At 46.0% G+C, this 16,210-nt stretch overlaps 1 pseudogene across 1 annotated transcript in view; it reads right to left on the minus strand.

The window, feature by feature from the left end:
- Positions 1 to 5,977: 5,977 nt before the first annotated feature.
- Positions 5,978 to 16,210, minus strand: part of LOC147737633 (uncharacterized) — an 81,712-nt pseudogene continuing 71,479 nt past the window's right edge. Inside the window, exon 2 of the transcript XR_015300155.1 lies at positions 5,978 to 8,307. The product of XR_015300155.1 is annotated as an uncharacterized LOC147737633 (transcript). The remainder of the gene's footprint in view (positions 8,308 to 16,210) is intronic.

Below are 16,210 nucleotides of genomic sequence, written 5' to 3' on the forward strand. Positions count from 1 at the left end.
CTCCATTATCTGTGAGTACCAGGTCTGCCTGGCCCATTGTGGTGCCACCAGGATGAGCGTCATATTGCTCGTCATGCATTTGTTGAGAACCCTGGGGTTCAGCGGTATCAGGGGGAAAAGCGTAGGCAAATGTTTTTGACCAGCTTATCCATAGGGCATTCCCCTGGGATAGTGCCTCTGGTTGTCTGGATGCAAAGTACTGGCATTGTGCTTTCTGGCTTGTTGCAAACAGGTCTATTGTCGGGGTGCCCCACCTCCTGAATAGTCTCTCTGTCTCCTGTATGTTGAGTTCCCAATCGTGGGATGCTGAAGTCTGTCTGCTGAGCCAATCCGCTTCTACATTGTCCTTCCCTGGCAGGTGTATGGCTAGCAGGTCTATTTTGAGTGGTGTTGCCCATCACCAGACTTCCTGTGCCAAGTTTGACAGAGGGAATGATTGAGTTCCCCCCTGCTTGTTGATGTAAAACATTGTTGTGGTGTTGTCTGTCTGTATCAGCACCCTCTGGTTGTACAGTTGTTTCTGAAAGGCCTTGAGGGCCAGCAACACTGTTTTCATCTCTAGGTAATTGATGTGCCTGACCTTCTGGGATGCGTCTGTGGTGATGGTCACTGTTGGGTCCGGTGGCGTTAGACGCTTCCCTATTGTTATGTACTCTTTGGTCCACCACTTCATTTCTTCCTGCACTTTGTGCGTTACAACCACCAGATCCTCCCAACTTCCTGTAGCTTGTGACCATTGCTGTTGCAGCCACTCTTGCAGTGGTCTCATCTGCAGGCGTACATTGGGGACCAGGTGTATGCATGACGCCATCATTCCCAAGATCTTGCTCACTGTCCTCACTGTCAGAGCTCGCCCCTTCTGGTAGTGACGTTTCTCCCTCAGGAGGCTGAGGGTCCTCTTCTCGCTGGGCAACACCCTGCATTGGACGGTGTTGATTTGAGCTCCCAGGAAGATCTTCACTTGCTCCGGATTCATTGAGCAATTTCCCCAGTGTATGGAGAACCCCAGGCTTGCTAACATTCTTGTGACCTGCTCTGCATGATCCCTGCATGTCCTGTAAGAGCTTGCTTTAATGAGCCAGTCGTCAAGGTAGGGGTATACGTGTATCCCCTCTCTTCGTAGGTGTGCGGCCACTGCTGCGAGGCATTTGGTAAATACCCTTGGTGCGGACTTTAGACCGAAAGCCAGGGTTGTGAATTGATAGTGATCCTTGTTTACTGTGAATCTTAGCATGTGCTTGTGTTGCCTGTTCATAGGGATGTGAAGGTACGCATCTTTGAGGTCTATGGTGGACAAGAAGTCCCCGGCCCTTTTCTGTGGGATGACCTCTTGTAGGGACGTCATCTTGAATTTTTGAGTCTTTACATATTTGTTTAGGAACCGTAGATCCAGGATGGGTCTTAGGCTTTCGTCCACTTTTGGCACCAGGAAGTAGTTTGAGTACACTCCCCTGTTTCGTTCTTTGAATGGTACCGGTTTGATGGCTTCTTTGACGAGGAGTTCTTGAGCTTCCTCTTGGAGCAATTGCAGCTCCTTTCCCGAGTGCTGCTTTCTCTTTGGCTTTCTGTTTGGTGGTCGCTTTTCCAACTCTATGCAGTATCCGAACTGTATAACGTTGAATACCTACTTGTCCGTGGTTATTTTTCTCCACTCTCTGAGAAAAAATCTCAGCCTGCCTCCTACTGGTGTTACATGCTCTTTTGTGTCCTGTCCGTGTAACCCTCTCCTCCTTGCTTTTCCGTGTTTTTCCCTCGGAGGGTTTGAGTGGTTGAGCACCCTTTTCCATGTGAAGTCACTTAGGGGGGGGTTGTTCACCGCCTCTCCTTTGGCCCCGTCGGTTTCCTCTCCTGCGAAAGGACTGGCCCCTGTTCTGGTAGTTCCAGTTTTGCTTCTGCTGGCCCTGGTGACCTTGGTTGTCACTCTGTTGACCCTGGTGGAACGCTTGGTGTGACTGTCCTTGCTGGTTTCCACCCCTTCCGTTCGGCCTCCGCGTCGGAGTGCCTCTTCTCATTTCCCTGGATTGCAGGGCCCCCATGCAGTCTCGTTGTCCTTTTCCAGTTGGTTGAGCTTCTCATCAACTGGGGCCCCGAATTGTGTTTCTCCATTGAAAGGGGTGTTCAGGATGTTATTTTAAACCTCCGTCTTGAAGCCTGAGATCCTGAGCCAGGCTTGCCTTCTCTCTGTGATCCCTATAGCCATCAGCCTGCTGGCTGTTTCAGCCCCATCTAAGGCGGTCTTTAGGCATGAGTTTGTGATGCTTTTCCCCACTACCACGAGGTAAGCAGCTCTCTGCTGGTATTCCTGTGGGAGGTGTTTGAGCAATTGGTTCATCTCGTCCCAAATCTGGTACTGGTGTCTGTTCAGGAGGGCGTTGGAGTTTGCCCTCCTCCAGTGCATTGCTGCATTTCTCACAATTTTCCTGCCTGTTAGGTCCATCCTCCTGCTTTCCTTGTCAGGTGGTGGCCCAGATGTTGTTGGCACATTGGCCCTTCTTCTGGCTGTTGCGGCTATGATTGAGTCTTCTGAGACTGTCCCCTGGATGTAAGGGGGGTCCTGGAAGGAGAACTTGTACTTCTCCGTCCTTGGCGTGCAGACCTGCAGGTAGCTGGTTCCTTGAACGCCTCTTTCCCTTGTGCCGTTATACTCTTCAGCATGAGTAGGAAATGGCTTTTTGTCTGTGAGGGGAGCAGGAAATCTGCCTTTGCTTTCTCCTCCTCCAATTTGACTCCATAAGCTGCTGCAGCCTTCTTGGCCACCTCATAGTAGGCCCCAATGTCATCTGGCGGCGAAGGCCTCAAGGGGTATGTCTCCACAGCCTCCTCCGGGCTTTCGGCCTCGATGTCCTGCCAATCCAGGTTTTGCGCCGTCGAGGATCCCGAGTCGTAGCTCGAATGCTGGTCCCCATAGTCACCCTCTGTGTAATAGAGGTCTTCCTCTTCTTCCTGTTCCGAGGGCTCCGAAGTATTCGGCGGCTCTTCGGCGTCAAACTCCTCCTGTTCTTCTATCTCTTCGAGGGCCGTCGTGGGCCTCGAGGGAATTCTGAAGCTTCTCATTTTGTCATTGAAACCCTTCTTCCTCTGGATGATGTTGTCCATCTCGGCTTCGAGCCTTCTCTTCTTTCTCTCCATCTGCTCGGCCTGCTCGGCGTCGAGTGTTTCGGCAGCCCTCTTCAACGGCACCATCGACGTCGAGGCGGTTCTTGGCTCCTTCTCTTTGAAAGTCGAGGGACCCTTTTCGGGAGCTTGCTTCGATGACCTTTGCTTTTCGCGGGTCTTCGCCGCCTGGGAGTCCTTCTCGAAGGTTCCGCTGGGCTGTTTTTCGAGGCCTGCAGCTCCAGTCGTCGAGGCTTTTGACGCCGGTGGTCCCCTCGAGGTTCCTTACTCTGATTTTCGAGAGTCAACCTCAGGTTTTCGAGGCCCTGTCGAGGGTTTCGGGTTGTAGACTCTCCTACCTTGTCTGTTTTCTTATCGGTCTCTGCGACCGTGGAGTCATCTGGACCTTCGGCGATGTTGTCCTCGTCGTCGGTGGAGAGGCCCAGTTCGTACAGCGACGGGGCCTTGCCCTTGCCCTGCATCGTATGGTGAGTTATCCTCTGTTTCTCCCGAATCTTCAGTGTCTTCGGCGTGAAGACTGAGCAGGCGTTGCAGTCCTCGCTTCTGTGTACGACCGGCAGACAGAGGTTGCAGACTGAGTGCTGGTCTCTCTGCGCGTATTTGTGGTGGCAATTACGGCAGAATTTGAACAGTGTGTTGTCCATTACTGCGCTCAGGGGGCCCCCTGAGTACGTATTTTCCGTTGGACGTCGAAGATCGCGAGGTTCCTCTACTCCTTCGTCGTCCCGGCTCTGGTGATCTTTTCCTCCTGGTCTTCTTGATGTTCTTTCCCGAAGAAATCCGCTTATTTCTCTCCTTTTCTCCTCCAAAACTTCTGGAGCTTCACGCGACGATCCAGACCCAATGGCGGAAAAAAGAATCTGAAGATGGTGCCCAAGGGTGGGAGCTACCGCAGGAAGCATGCCGACGTCACGAAAGGTGCACCAGATGGTGGGACGTCGACGCCCACCTGGGCTACGAAAAAAAGGGAGAAAAGACTACGATTCCGGACCCAACCACCAGAATGCGGAATAATGCACGCATAGTGAATCCAGAAAGATTCACTCTGCAAAATCTCACTTACCTAGCGCCGAGAGCCAGAGCCGGGAGAAAAGGCAGCAAGTAAAACGCAGAGATGAAATCCATGGTGCAGCGCGCCTGCTTTCCAAGCTCCGTGGCTTCGGGGTTCTCCCCGTTCCCAGCGTCTCCCCTTGCAGGCAGGCAGCTTCCTGTGCTGGGGTCTGTGGACGCGGATGAGCCGCGGAGAGAGCGGACAGCCTGGAGACGGGTGCTCGGAGAGCGGTCTGAGCTCCACCGGTGATGTCACGGGTGACGGAGCCGCCGCTGCGCCTGCTGGAAGCCTCCTGCCTGGGCGCTGTGATTATTCAACACAGTGACTCTATTGATGTCCTGGGAGGTTTGTTATTACTACCAGTTTAAGTGGCAGCCGAGGCGGGAGGGGCCCTGGTGCACGACTCCAGGCGCCGAGGCTAGGCATGCCGTCTGTTTTTTAGTGGTGTGCACTATATCACCGCTCCGTCTGAGAAAAAAATGCAGCAATGGCCAGAAAGCTGCTTTGCTTGGCAGGTGGCTGCTTGTGAATGTTGTCTCGAGATCAGGGTGCTCCGCTCAGCGCGCACAGTGGAGTTCACTCGCCATTTTCCAAGACAGAACTAATGTAACAAGAAGCCAACATTTTAGAAGTGAGCGGCCGCGCTCCTAAAAAAACCAAGAAAAAAGCGCTCGCGCGGCAGCAGGGAGAAGGGATTCAGTCGCGGGATAGAAAATTGCGACCAGATGGGCCGCATGCTCCCGCGAGTGAATCTCCTGACGTATACGCGTTGCCAATGTAGGAAATAGAACGCGTGCACGTGCTTGGTTGAAAAGCCTAAGCGCTCGGAAAACAGTTTTTTTTTTTTTTTTTTAATGCAATTTTTAAAGCGCGCAAATACCCGTACGGGTGCCTCGGCGCTATCGTTACAGAACTCACTTCTTGCGATGAGGGGGAATTAGGCAGAGAACAGCCATGTTTTGAGGCTCTTTCTGAACTTGAGCAGGTTGTTTTCCTTTGCAGCGCATGCGCGCTGCGGAGGCTCGATCTAAAAAGGAGAGGCGGCAAGGAGAAAAGGTTCAAGGTTGTGGCCACCTCTGTCGGGTGAGTGGCTATACTAGAAGAGGGATAGTAGAGCACCTTTATATTCACTATAAGATGTGGGAATGGGGGTCAATTGGATACATTTTTCCACAGGTGTCTTCTACGTGGGAAAGATAGCAATATATGTATACATGTTTGATCTTTGTATAAGATGTGACATGAATTAATCTTAAGAATGGACTGTCCACTTGGAGGGGTGCGTTAAAACATAAGCTATAAAATGTGCAATAAAGATATGTTTAAGAGAAAAAAGGAAAACATCAAGTCATTCTAAAAGCTGTTGCGAAGGTAACCCATGAATCTTAGAAGAGGGGCTGCGAACTGTGCTTGGTAGAACCAAAGACCTATTTGAGGAATTATCAGCATCAGCTTTTTGAGATAGGAAGTAAACCAGTTTTGCTCTTAGTAGAGATGGTTTACAATCACTGCAATGGGTGTGACAAGTGCTTCTGGCAAAGGGTATATGTTTAAGGGTTTTCACTCAGTGGGGGTTGCCTCATGTCGACGGGCATCAATTTTACAACTCAAGTGTTCCTGACATTCAGAACAGTGATAAGGATTTGGCACAGGATGCATTCTTTCATGTTCATTGAAATTAATTTTCTGAATAAAGCTTTTCTGGCATTCAAAACACTAATAAACACTTTTACTTTATAACTTTGACCATCCAACTGAATCTTTACATGCCTTCATAACACTCATACATTATTTTAGCTAGGATGGGCTTTTATATGTGGAGTGAGAATTATTTTATAACTAAAGCTTCTCTGGAATTCAGAGCACCGAAAAGGTTCTTCCCCCATTGTGTGTTCTCTCATGAACAGTAAGATGACTTTTCAGACTAAAGGTTTTTCTCGCATACAGAGCACTGATGAGGTTTTTCCCCAGAGTGAGTTCTCTCATGTAAAGTTAGACTGAGTTTATAACTGAAGCTTTTCTGGCATTCAAGGCACTGATAAGGTTTTTCCCCAGTGTGAGTTCTCTGATGTATAATAAGACTGATTTTATAAATGAACTTTTTTAGGCATTCAGAACACTGATAAGGTTTTTGCCCAGTGTGGGTTTGTTCATGGTGAGTGAGACTAGCTCTTTCTCTAAAGTTTTTGTGACATTCAGAGCACTTATATGGTTTCTCCCCAGTGTGAGTTCTCTCATGGAATTTAAGACCACTTTTCAGACAATATCTTTTCTGGCATTCAGAGCAGTGATATGGTTTTTCTCCGGTGTGGGTTCTCTCATGTTGAGTGAGAAGGTATTTGCGACTAAAGTTTTTTGGGCATTCAGAGCAGTGATGGCATTTCTGCCCAGAATGGGTTAACTCATGCCGGGTGAGAATGGTTTTCCGACTGAAGGTTTTCTGGCATTCAGAGCACTTATGAGGTTTTTGCCCAGTGTGCGTTCTCTCATGTCGAGTGAGATCTGATTTACATTGGTAACTATTTAGGCATTCAGAGCACTGATACGGTTTCTGTCCAGTGTGAGTGCGCTCATGTTGACGGAGAAGGGTTTTACAATTGAAGCTTTTCAGACATTCAGAGCAATGAAAAGGTTTTTCTCCAGTATGTATTCTCTCATGTCGAATAAGGCTGCATTTAAAACTGAAACCTTTGTAGCATTCAGAGCACTTATGAGGTTTTTCCCCAGTGTGAATTCTCACATGTTGAGTCAGCTGTTGTTTGTGAATGAAGCGTTTCAGGCATTCAGAGCACTGATGAAGTTTTTCCCCAGTGTGAATTTTCTCATGCTGACTGAGTCTGGATTGACAACTAAAGCTCTTCTCACATTCAGAGCATGCATGAGACTTCTTTTTGGTGCTAATATCTCCAAGTTCGGTTTTGTCTTGTATACATTCCATTATGAGATAAGATACCTTTCTGAAGTTAATATCTCCAAGTTGGGATTTTTCTAGCAGACATGCCATAAGACAAGACTAAATCTTATTCAGCATGTGTTTGGCATCACCCACTCAAATGTGCTGCACTTGTTGAACTTAACACTTGGACATGTATTTAGTCAAAGATCACTTCTCTGTGGAGATCACAGTTTAAAATCTCTGTAGGCAACCTAATTCACCCTACAACCTTAATATCAGCAGCCCCTGGTACTTATGGGGAAGCTTCTCATGGGATTATTGCCTCTTCATTACATCCATGTGGATTCTCTAACCCTTTTCTCATACTTATTTATTAATGAGTTAATGAAGCACTGATCAGGTCTTTGGTTGGTGTTCTGTATTTCAAAGCTAGGTACATATTCACATTATGTATTGTCATGAAATTCAGAATACTATTGTGCATCAGTAGCAGCACATTGTTTCTAGTCACCCTTCTTACAGATGTCTTCTATGTCTGTATATAAAACTACAATGAGGATGTTAAGGATTTTGCAGGTCTTGCCCGGTAACAAGTACCCAAGGTCATATCTAATGGGCAAGAATGATAGTGGACATGTGGACCTGAACTACAAGCAAAAGGTGGTCATTGGTCCTAGAGGTGCATTTTTCTCCCTCATTCTCCTTCCGTTTATCCCAGATATACCCACATCGCTAGTTCGTAACTAACAGGTATCTTAGTTCTAAGCGGACTACCTGTCTTTTAAGCAGCTTCGTTTACACTGTATAAGTGACAAACAGATATTTGTTTTTGATATCAAGAGAATTCACTGGATATGGTGCTCAGGTGTTCCATTTGCTGAAGTCTGTTAAAAATTCTTCAAGTCCCACTTGTTCTGTGTGTATTATATTCTCTTGGACTGGACAGAACTTTAGACTGATGCTTGTCCTCGCTGGTTCAGACAGATGGTCTTCCTGCCCTGGGTTAGCATCTCTAGGGCATTCCTCATATACCATTAGAGCAGCAGGAAGTCTATAAAGAGAAACTGCTTTCGCATTCTTTATTTTACTCTAATCCACGTTTCTCACCACATCTTTTCATTAGATACTTTCCTCTTGTTGGAGCTCTGAAGCAACTTTACTTCTTTAGCATCTGTCCTTTAATAGTTTTCAATTATTTGCTTAATACTGACTACCATTTTGTCTTCTACGCCCACTCTTCAATCACCTGTGGATTTAAAACCAGAGATTGTTAAAGAATGCAAACTGGAACAAAGGAATAACATTTATTAGCTAATATAGACATCCAGATTCTGAGTTCATTTTGAGAGAGGGATGAGAGGGCTCTAGGAATTTTCGAGATAGAAAGCTTGAGAACAATGGAACACTAGGTTGAGGTCTAAAGATGGAAATTCTGATGAACAGTTTTTGTGCACATCAGTAAGCTATTCAAGTGTCTTCTCAAAACTTCCTCCAACTCACTGTGCGGTATACCTCTTTGCACAAGTCCCCAAACCAGGCAAGCAATATCTCAAAGAACAAGCATCCCCACCCTCATAAGAGTCTCCCCTTCCCAGCACCACAAACAATGCTACTTCTCCCGGTCAAGCATGTGTTAACAACTTAGAGTCGACAATAGACAAGATAAGTAAAGAATTATGGAATATCATGGCCAACCTTACGCTGGTAGTTGAAATAACTACGGCTCAGGAAACTAGGGGACCGCATAGATCTCCAACCACCACAGACATACAGTATCAAGCACACCTAGATGGATCTCTATGCCTTTGCCAAACACAACTATACGCCTCAACAGGACAACAAACCAGATGTTAGAGGTGGACATTGATGACCTATGCCAATTTACATAACATACCCTCACCACACAAACAACTTATAAAATACACACTATAGCTATAAATACTTCTCTGGTGCAACGAGTCATAGCTTGTACTAAAAACCTCTGAAAAGTAAGACATCACCTTCATCACAGGTAATCTAGACAGAAAAAGAGAGCCTAAAAAGACAATGAAAAGCTTACTGCACAACTGCAATCAGCAGCTAAATATGCCAAAGACAAAGCTGACCCCATACCGTCACATAACCTAGACCAGGGGTGTGGAATTTAATAAAATATCTACTTGTCCATAGGAAGGTTGCTTCAGAAATCTACTTGTCCTGTAACAAAATCCACTTGTCCCTTTAGTGCCATGTAGTGTGGTGACAAATTATGGCAGCAACCTCCATATATAAGAGCTCTGATATGGATTCTCGGATTATGCCAGGGTTCATACCATGATAGCGTTTGAATATGTGCGATCCCCTTATGTTGCCACATTTCCGCAGATCTACATACTGGGGCTTTAGGTAGTGGTACACAATAGTTCCAGGGTTAGAATGCCCTTTTGAGTCTGTGCGAACCTACTAACTTGCATGTTTTTAGGTTTTTCAACAACCCTTCTCTGATCTTATCCCATACTGAGAAATGTTGGAGATTTACTCCTTACAATGGCAGACGTAAACAATCTTACAGAGTTGGGAAAAAGAGTGGTTGGAAGGAAAGTTCAATTGCAAAGCTCAGATGTTTGCATGAGCAAAGATAGACATGCATATTTGTTCATGCCAAAATGCAGTTCATAAATATTTTCTACGAGTACTATTTTTTGTCCTGCTTCTGAAAATACTTGGGAATTCACAAAAGCGGTATAGCTTCAATAGTGCACCCATGGTCATATCCCATGGGTGCACTTTTTAGACTTTCTTTAAGAATTGGTTCCCTAATTTGGTCTGGCGTTAACCAGGACGTTTTGCGTTTCTTAAAATGTTATCTCTCTCTCTCTGTATCGGCTGGCTTCACTGTGAGTGACAGCATTCTGCTTTCATAAGGAGCATATCGGCACACAGTAGTTTTGCTCAATGCCAGGAACTACTGATTTTCCATAATGAATTGTATTGGGAAATACTAGCGTGCGTCAACACGTTACTAAACGATGCTGCAGCTGCAAAAAAAATGTATCTGAAATGTTACAGTAGTTTAGCGAATTTATTTATTTTTGCTTTCATTTATTTGTTGAACATTTTATTTTGAAAGCAAAGACTCATCAATCTTGCTTTCGATTTTCTGCAAATATTTGCATCAAATAAGAGAGCATTCTGGGGGCATTATACGTAGCCTCATATTGCTAAGCTTTGAAAACGTGTGTACACGTTCCTATAGTGGAACCACGGTCAGTAGTGCAGTTGGAGCTTACAACAATTACTCTCACCCTAATAATAAATGCTTTCAATTAATGAACCATAATTACAAGCTTGAACAGCTTGGACAAAAATATTACCTTAACTGCAGACAGTGCCCTTTCCTGATCCATAATGTGGTACTGTAAACTGGCAGCCAAGGGGATTCTGCTGCAGGGGGTTGGGCCTACTTGACCCAATGACAAAATACAAATGAAAACGTGTTGCCCACTGCGGCATTAGCCAGCAACAATTACAGTTACCGAGTAGGAATTCAATGTATAAGCATACTATGCACAATACATATGAGCTTGAGTATTCCAACAAGGCCACTACAGATTCATAGAATCCATTTCCATTTTCAGTGTTAAAGTGTTGGTGTAAATAGGAAGTGCTTTTTGTGCGCATGCGTCGTGAAAAAGGCTTTAGAAGTTTAAATGCGTCTGACGCTGCACACTCTTTGATCGGCCGTGCCGAATAAACAACGTACCACTACTTGGAGTGTCGTTCTGTAATTTAACTTCTACAGAAGTACTTGGTGTGTGTGTGTGTGTGTGTATATTTATATGGTCCAGTAGAAGGCTGGGTGCCGAAATACATAGGCTGTACGTCTTTTTGCACTAAGGAAAAAATAAGAAAATAAAGAAAGTTTAAACTGCATCCGAGTCTGCAGTGCTGTGTCTTCTCATTGGAGGTAGCAAGATGGTGTGGATATATATATATTCCAAACACAACTCCTCAGTTTCTGGAAGCCCACACCCCTAGCAGGGCAGAACTGGTGGTGAGAAACTGCAACGCACCATTTATTAAAACAGCGTCTAAGACAGAAAAAAAGCTGTTCACCTGGTTCCAGGAGTTTACAAGCATGTGAGATGTGACAAAAAGAGTGAATGAAAATATAGAAACAGCTCTTTCCTACTGTATTTATTTGTCTGTATTTGTTCATGCATGTGTAAGTACAAATAGATAGGAGTGAGATTGAAATGATGTGGAAAATATGTCTGAAAGAGATAGTGGGGGATAAGAGACATGGCTTATATACAAAGGAAAAAACTACATTTTCTAAGGATCTAATTACAGATTGTCTAGCGTTAGATCATAGTATGAAAATACCATGGCTGTGTCACATTTCAAAACTTTTGATAAAATGTGAAATAAGCACAGACAACCCCATAAGCATACGAGAATATTGTAAAAGTGACCTGAAATTTAGATATATTACTGCCACAGAACATGATAGGGATAGGACGATTAGGCAAAAACAGACAGTGGCAGCTTACTGTGAACGCCCATACATGAGGCGTACTCAGTTATATCTTATCTTGGTTCAGAACGTCCAGCACAGATTTTATCTGACCAGGCTAAGGATGAGCACTTTACATTATTTATTTGCCTTTCCAAGAACTGAGAAATGGCACAGAACTCTGCCCCCTTGCCCATGTGATGGTAAAACCTCACAGTCCACTCTGCACTTTATTCTCTTTTGCCCCTTTTATATGGATATTCGAAAAACTGTATTAAAACCACTATTTAAAAAAAATATGCTTTTTAAGTATAAGGATGCGTTTTAATTTTATTTGCAGCTTGGACACTATATAATTATAAGCTCTGTAATCTGCTTCATACAACAATCAATTAGAAAAAGAAAAGATTATGCACTTTTGGACGCTCTGCTGTATGAAAAAGATGAGTAATACCTTTCATTAATCGCATTCTTTTGCACTGATCGCACTTGCACTTTATTGTATGAACTAGTGGTAGATTGTATTTTTGAAAAATAGATTTGTTATTTTATTGTGTTATTTTCCCCCTGAAGTCTAAATTTGCATATATTTTATCATAATTAATCTTACCTCCTGAAATATAGACAGAATGTATTTTCTTTTAGATACATATGTGTTAGCATGCTTTTATGGTGTTTGCCTTGTTGTCACCGAATACAGCTGTTTTGATTTGAGATAGGAGTTTCCATAAAAGCTAAATGTGTGCTTGTATGTGTGAGAGACAAGTTTGTATGTGTGGGCCACAGAGAGGGGGTAGATAATTGTGCAGTGTGTGTGAGTGTAAGAGAAAAATGTAATGTGTGTGGGTAAAAGAAAGCTTGAGTCAGTTTGTGCATATGTCAATGTGTGAGTGAGACAGAAATGCAGAAAAGTGTTGCTGTAGGTGTCTGTGAGAGAATAGAACTTTGTGTGAAAGTTATTCAGAAATGATATATCGGTGTGTGTGAGAGAAAGGAGACAGAAGAATTGAGTAGTGTGTGTGTGTGTATGAGAGAGATAAGAGAACAAAGCTATAGAGTCTGCATAAGGATGGTGTATGTGTATATACGTGAGGCAGAGGGTGTGTGAGAGAGGAAGATTGAGGTTAGTGGGTGTATGAGAGTTTGTGATTCTTTGTGAGAAACTGCATGTGTGTGTGAGGTAGAGTGTGCTTTTGTCAGAAACCAAATATATTATGTGTGTGTAAGACGGTAGTCAAGTGGAGGAGTGTGTGTGAAAGTGAAAGAATGTATGAGAGCAAGAGACTTAGCTTGAGGCGGTACATATGTGTGTGCGTGTATTTGTGTGTAAGGGCAGAGGTAGTTGGTGTGTGCTTGCAAGATAGAAAGAATGCATGTGAGGCAGGTGGTGTGTGAAAGAGAAAAGAGCGAGCATAGAGAGTAGTGCATCTTTATGTACAAGATAGTGAGAAAGACATGTGAAGGGTGCGTTTTGTGAGAGGAAGATAAGGTAGTGTGTGTGTGTCTATGAGAGACAAAATAATGTGGGTGTACCTTAGCATAAGAGTGTGTTTGTGAGAGATGGTGAGAGCACATGTGTGATAGAGAGTAAGATTTATATGTCTGTGAAAGACAGTGAGCGTGTATTTATGTAAGAGGGAAATTGTGCCAGGGAGACAAAATAGTGAGTAAGTAAGAGGTAGAGTGTGGATCTGTCAGAGTCAAAGAGGGTGTGTGTGAGTGAAAGATATGGTAGACTGTGTGAGACATTGGGATGTGTGTGAGAAGGAACGTGTGTGTGTGTGTGTATGTGTGTCTCAAAATAATGTGGGTGTACCTTAGCATCCAAGTGTATGTTTGTGAGAGATGGTGAGAATAGGTGTGAGAGAGGAAGATTTGTATGTCTGTGAAAGACAGTGTGTATTTATGTGTGAGGGAAATTGTGTCAGGGAGACAAAATAGTGTAAAATGTAGAGTGTGGGTCTGTGAGAGTCAAAGAGGGTGTGTGGAAGTGAAAGATATGGTAGAAGGAGTGTGAGATTGGGATGTATGTGAGAAGGAACGCTTTTCCAGGCAACAGAGGATTATTGGAGGCATTCTTGGGATCGACCTTGCTACCTAGCGGCTAACAGAGGACAAGGCGCCACATCTCGCCGCACCCGCTCCGCGGGTGCCGCTTCGCCTACCTGCACATCGGGACTTTGCTGTGGGGCTGCAGGCTTCTGGGTGAGTGCGGTCAGCGGGGCTGCGAGCGTGCAGGGGACTCCATTGCCCAGGAGCCCCTGCGAGACCATTCTACAGCTTCCGGTCCGCTCTCCCTGCTGCCGCCCCCCGCCCCCTGCACTTTAAAACCCTCCTCACCCTTACCTTTGGCGGGACGCTTTTCCAGGCAACAGAGGATTATTGGAGGCATTCTTGGGATCGACCTTGCTACCTAGCGGCTAACAGAGGACAAGGCGCCACATCTCGCCGCACCCGCTCCGCGGGTGCCGCTTCGCCTACCTGCACATCGGGACTTTGCTGTGGGGCTGCAGGCTTCTGGGTGAGTGCGGTCAGCGGGGCTGCGAGCGTGCAGGGGACTCCATTGCCCAGGAGCCCCTGCGAGACCATTCTACAGCTTCCGGTCCGCTCTCCCTGCTGCCGCCCCCCGCCCCCTGCACTTTAAAACCCTCCTCACCCTTACCTTTGGCGGGACGCTTTTCCAGGCAACAGAGGATTATTGGAGGCATTCTTGGGATCGACCTTGCTACCTAGCGGCTAACAGAGGACAAGGCGCCACATCTCGCCGCACCCGCTCCGCGGGTGCCGCTTCGCCTACCTGCACATCGGGACTTTGCTGTGGGGCTGCAGGCTTCTGGGTGAGTGCGGTCAGCGGGGCTGCGAGCGTGCAGGGGACTCCATTGCCCAGGAGCCCCTGCGAGACCATTCTACAGCTTCCGGTCCGCTCTCCCTGCTGCCACGCCCCCCCCTATTTATAGCTTTAGCACTCCCGCAGCGCGGGACGCAGCCCGGACGAAGACAGGACAAAGACTGGGCCGTTTGAGGCCGTTCGAGGTCTAAGAGGGCTGGGCTGGGCCACCCTCCCATAAATTTTTATTTGTTTCTGGGTTTACTTCTGTGTGGCACATCTTATAGTTTTATTGTTGTGTGTATATTAATTTATTGACCTGTCTCTGTAATATGTGTTCACGGGGTAGTCGGAGCAAGACCCTCATGGCAGCTAGCAATTCCAACAGGTCCATAGAAGATTTCCTAGTCAAAACCAATTTGGCTATTGACGAGGAAATCAGTAAAATGCAGCACAAGGTCTCTTTAGAACTTGATGCTGCACGTAGGTTGTCAGCGCATATTGCTAGCTCCAAAAAATCATCTCTGGGAAATATTGCATCTGCCCGTACCCCTGACCGTTCAATCGCTCCACGGCCGTTATTAGCAACGGCAGTGATGCATCCTGCTCCCCCCATCATTCCCTTACATTCCCCTCCAATCTCCCAACCCAACCCAGTTCATTTAAATACTGGCCCTGCTCCCCTTTTTAGCATCGCAACTTCCCTCCCTCTTCCTAAAGCATCCCAAGTAGCAAGTCTTTGTAGTGATAAAAAAGCTGCAGCACACAAAAAGAAATGCCTTGCGAGAACTTTGTACGCAAAGAAAAAAGCCAGAATAGCAAGATTAAAATTCTTTAATAACAGGCGGGCTATGGGATCTCTTGGGGTGAAGGATGTTACCCCCCAACCGTCTCCAAGTGCTCTCAACGGGGAAGCTACTATGGAAACACATAGTTCGGTGGTAGATGATGTTCTTATCATCTCTCCTAGTCAGAACAGTACAAATATTCCGGAGGGTCGGGTGACCGGCCCGGTGTCTGACAGGGAGGGTGATAGTGAATTCCTGCACCTAGTATGGGACACGCTTAAGCAGTTACTCTCCCCCCTAGAACTAAGGCTTTCTCGTATAGAGAATAACCTCCTTGAAATGGATAGGACCATTGTCACCCTGGCTAGCCTGAGCCTCAAGGAAATGGACGCTAAGCTTTTATGTGCAACTGAACCTACTCCCCAGCCCTTAGTTACAGAACCCGCTCAATCTCCTTTACAACCAGTACCAATCGTTCCCGAGACTTTGCCAATATCCAAACCCATCCCAAAACCTCGTACCACCATTGCTAAAACTATTGTACCTACCCCTAGCCTTGTAGCACCTAAACCCCCTCTTCCGTACAAACCAGCACACAGGCCGAACACTGACTCCAGGGTGCCAGTCAACCACCCCCTCAGGCCGCCCTCTAAGCGCAATCCACCACGCCAGGCCAGTCGCAACAACTTTCGAGGAGGATTCATTGACCTCCCGCCTGAAGCAGGGCCGTACGTTGTTATATTAGCCGGTGTCCCAGAGTTGGATCAACAATCCCAGGAAAACGATCTTTCATTAAAAAATAAAGTCATTTACTGGCTGAATTCCAACAAACCGCTCCCCGACCAGCAAAGAAGCAATGTACTTATGGTTCGGAGAGTTCCTTGGATCGGCCGCACTCACAAGTCTATAGCCGGAGACTGTGTGGTGGTTTCTTTTTCTGATCCCCACACAGCTCAGCACCTATGTGCATGGCCATCCTTTGAGGCCAATTCCGCAATAGTAGTGAGGCCCCTCACTTTTTTCTACCCTCCCAGACAAC

The sequence above is a fragment of the Lissotriton vulgaris genome, chromosome 1_1 (assembly GCF_964263255.1).
Source record: "Lissotriton vulgaris chromosome 1_1, aLisVul1.2, whole genome shotgun sequence".
Classification (NCBI taxonomy): domain Eukaryota; kingdom Metazoa; phylum Chordata; class Amphibia; order Caudata; family Salamandridae; genus Lissotriton; species Lissotriton vulgaris.